The sequence below is a fragment of the Rousettus aegyptiacus genome, unplaced genomic scaffold, assembly GCF_014176215.1.
Source record: "Rousettus aegyptiacus isolate mRouAeg1 unplaced genomic scaffold, mRouAeg1.p scaffold_m13_p_6, whole genome shotgun sequence".
Classification (NCBI taxonomy): Eukaryota; Metazoa; Chordata; class Mammalia; order Chiroptera; family Pteropodidae; genus Rousettus; species Rousettus aegyptiacus.
This window is the reverse complement of record NW_023416309.1, coordinates 478,625-482,756: the sequence shown is the minus strand read 5'-3', so window position 1 is coordinate 482,756 and position 4,132 is coordinate 478,625.

Below are 4,132 nucleotides of genomic sequence, written 5' to 3'. Positions count from 1 at the left end.
CCAAGGACACACAGTGTTTACAGAGGGTTGACTATCAACAGGAAACAGGTTTCAGATGACTTATGAGTTACTCATAAATTGGATCTCCACCCCGATTATGTTTACTCTTGCCATCTCCACCCCTGAATATGTATTTTCTCTTGACATGAAAGGGCAGAGAAAAAGAGAACTCCCCTTTCCTGAGATACTTCAGACTGGGAAGCTTAAACAACAAATATTAATTTTCTATAATTCTGGAGGCCAGAAGTCTGAGATCAAGGTGATGGCAGGGTTGTTTTCTTCTGAGGTCTCTCTCTTTCATTTACAGATAGTTGCCTTCTCCCTGTGCCTTTACCGGGAGTCCCTGTGTGTGCATCTGTGTCCTAATCTCTTCTTCCTATGAGAACACCTGTCATATTGGATTCTGAGCTCACCTTAATGGCCTCATTTTAACTTAATTACCGTTTTAAAGAGCCTATCTCCAAATACAGCTACATTCTGAAGTATTAGGGGTTTATAACTTCAACATATGAATTTGGGGGGACACAATTCAGTCCATAACACCATTTTATCCCAAAACGCTCCCCACAGCTTGCTACAGTGCCTGAAATTTTACGTTGTGTTCACTCTATCCACAGATGAGAGCTCAGGCCTCAAAGAACTAAACTGTTTCTCAAAGTTCTTCAGAGTTGGCCACAGTGATCCTTTTTTGTGCCATCTTCTCCCACTCCTAAAAACAGTCTTGCCACCACCCTGTGCCATGTGGGTTAGCTTTCTCGATCCCTTGAAGGGCTGCCTCCCCACACACCAGGGACACCACAGGCTCCTGCACACTTCTGCTTTCACCTGCATATGTTTAAGCTGCCCAGGGACTCAGCTCCTCAAAGTCGGGGCACATTCGTCGTGGTTGGTGGCCCTTCAATTTCTTTTGAAACACCAAATTTGAAGAATTTCTCACCGTGTGAGTCTCACCTTATCTAGGACTTTAAGTCCTAATGTCCTTGTCACGGGCATGTGACCTAAGTTCCACAATCAGACACATAGCAAGACTCCCTTAAAGAGGATTAATGGAAACTGGCAACGTGTAGAGTCCTTTGCAATGATGGCAAACAAGGTGGTGCCTATGACAAGGGTTTTTGCAGTCCAGTATGCTGTGATAGTTGTGCAAGGGGTAATGACTATGAGCAGTAGCAGAGGTCTTGCTGGAGCCATCAGCAGTGGGGTTTTGGGTGACTCGTCTGGTTTTGTGGCAATCAAATCTGTGTCTCTAGCTTTCCACAAAGCCTATAAGCTGACTGATATCTTTAGTAAATTCCTTTTCTGCTCACGCAGACTGGGGCAGGTTTTGTTGAAGCAGGTCACCGCTAAGAACTTTGTGATGAAGACAGTGTCCATAACTTATTCCTGTCTATGTCCTTCTCGAAGACTGGTACAGTCTTTGGTGCAGTGCAGCCACACAGAGTAGAACTACACCTGGTTTTATGCATATGTTCCACATGCCGATCAGTGCCATAGCTAGAAAGAGTTCATCTGCCTCTCACTAGGTGCTGGCAAGAAGACTGTCCTATCTGCCCTCACCCAGGAGCTTGAATTGTGGTTTGTGATGGGGAAAGAATGTTGTGAACAGGTATGGGTGCCGCTCCTTGATTTTGACCTTATTTCAACTTTCATCTTAACAGACTGAATAAGCCTTATTGTCCCCTTAATTAATTAACTAATTGATTAATTAAAGATGTGCATGTGTATGTACACACATACACACATACACTCCATACGCGTGGCCAAAAAAGAGTGAACAGAGAGAAGCAAAAAGAAAAATGCTGTGGTTGTACTGTCTCAAGAGAGCCATTGTCAGAATTTTGGAGATTTTCCTTTAAGAACATCCTAGGTATATTTTCATTCAGGAGAGACAAAATTACATCCACTTTTCCCTAAGCTGGAACATTGTACCTACTGTTATACACAGATTATAGCATAGTTATACAATCTGCTTTATTCATTTAGTAATGATACGACCATTCTTGCATATCAATAAATAGAGGTCTGATCTCTATTTTAATGGCTACATTTTACTACATGGAATGGCTAAGCCCTCATTTATTTCATCAATCACCTTTTGTTGAACACTCTTGTTGTTTCCGACTTTTCTTTTAATTAGAATTTTGACTTTTAGATAAAATTTTCCACACTCATGTTAATTTCCTCAGGACAAATTTGTAGAGATAGAATTTCTGGGTAAAAGAGATTATTATTTCATTATTTGGTAATCTGATAGGTTGGAAATGTTATTGTTTTTTTAATTTACTTTTCTTTGAAGTCGGGCAAGAGTAGATATTTTTGGGTATACTTATTGGCCAACTATATTCCTTCTTCCATGAGTAGCCCCTTCACTTGTATCCTTTTCTTACTTTTTTTTTTCTTTTGGGGTGTTTATATTTTCCTTCCAGATTAGTAAATAGGCTCTTAATATTTTAAAGCTACTAATCTTCAATTGTTGCAAAACCCACAAATATTTTCCTCACTTTTTCGTATAACATTGACTCTGGAGTTAGACCTGAGGAATGAGAAATTTTCTTCCATTCTATTTTTACCTTTAAAGTGATATGTTTTGACATATAGATCTATCAAACATTTATTATATGGTTCCTTGCCTTAATTTTATATGCTTAATAGCTAGAAAGGTCTTAAGGCTTCTTTTGGGGCTTTGTCACATTTTAAAACATTTTACTTTTAAAAAATAAGTCTCTCCTACTTGTCTCTCAGTCTCTCAGTTCCTCTCGCTAGAACTCATGCTATTTGGAACACAGTCCTTGATGTGTTGTTCACACTGTTCCATGTTTTGCTTTCTTCTTTTTGTGTTCTAGTCTTTCTAATGGCTGCCTAATATCTTACTGTATGAATGTACTAAAATTTACATAACCAGTCTCCTATCAACGAGATGGTTATTTAAGTTGATTCCAAGTTTTGCTATTACCAACCATGCTACTACCTCTATGTGCTCATATGCCTTTGAGCCCCATTCCCATTTTTTTTTTAACTTTTTATCTTGGAATAATTTGAGACTCACAAGAAGTTGCAAATAGTACAGAGAGTTCCTGTGTACCCATCTTCTGCAATGATAACATCTTAAATAACCATAGTCCATTTTCAAAACCAAGAAATTGGCATTGGTACAATATTACAACATTATAATTGAACGATAGACTGTACTCTGATTTCATCAGTTTTTATATGTACTTTCTGATCTGTCCAGTTCCCATTTAATACAATTCCACTTGGCTTTCTGGATCTTTTTCACCTATGTTACTTTAGAAGCAGTGTTGAATAACTGGAGGTTCACCAATACATGTGATATGTCACACTGGCCCTGTCACTTGCACAAAGTAACACTGGGTCATGGTCTAAACTCTTCATAATTGACAACCTCCACTAAATAGCTTTTATAAAGGTCCTTGATACATTTTCTTTTTATCTTTGTGTGTGTGTATATGTGTGCACTGTATCTGGTGGAGCAAGAAAAGCCTATGATTCACACCACTTTTAAAATGCTTTATGTATTTGTCCATACTTATTCCTGTAAAGGTGGAAATTATGAAATATTAACAAGCATGAAATATCACTCCAAGAATAAAAGATTTCAAATAGGCCAACTGCTCCATGGCTTCCTGGGTGTGGGATCCTGGGCAACATACTTAAAACAAGTAGCACAGTTTCCTGAAGCTTGAAAGTTGGTACCATTTAGGGAAGCCTTAGGATTGTGGGCTATGCAGACAGACAAACCAGAGCTGGGATCCTGGTTCCAAAATGTTTATTTTGTGATCCTGAGCAAGTTATTTAACCTCTCTGTACCTAATTATTGATCTAATATGGGGATTATGATAGCACCTATCTTGTGGAGTTGTTCTGAAAATTAAGAGATAAAATGTGCTAGAAGTAAAGTCAGACCAGATTTCTCCTCCAGAGGCTTCTCATCTTGCTCAGAGTTGCTTTATTTTTCTATAAGGCCCTGATCATCACCCAGCTTAAGACATAGTTACCTGTTGATTTGTAATTGTCTCCCTGCCCACAACTAGAATATCAGCTCCTCTAGGGAAAGCACTTTCATTCCTTTGTTTGTGGCTTTATACCCAACACTCTGACAATTGCCTTGCAC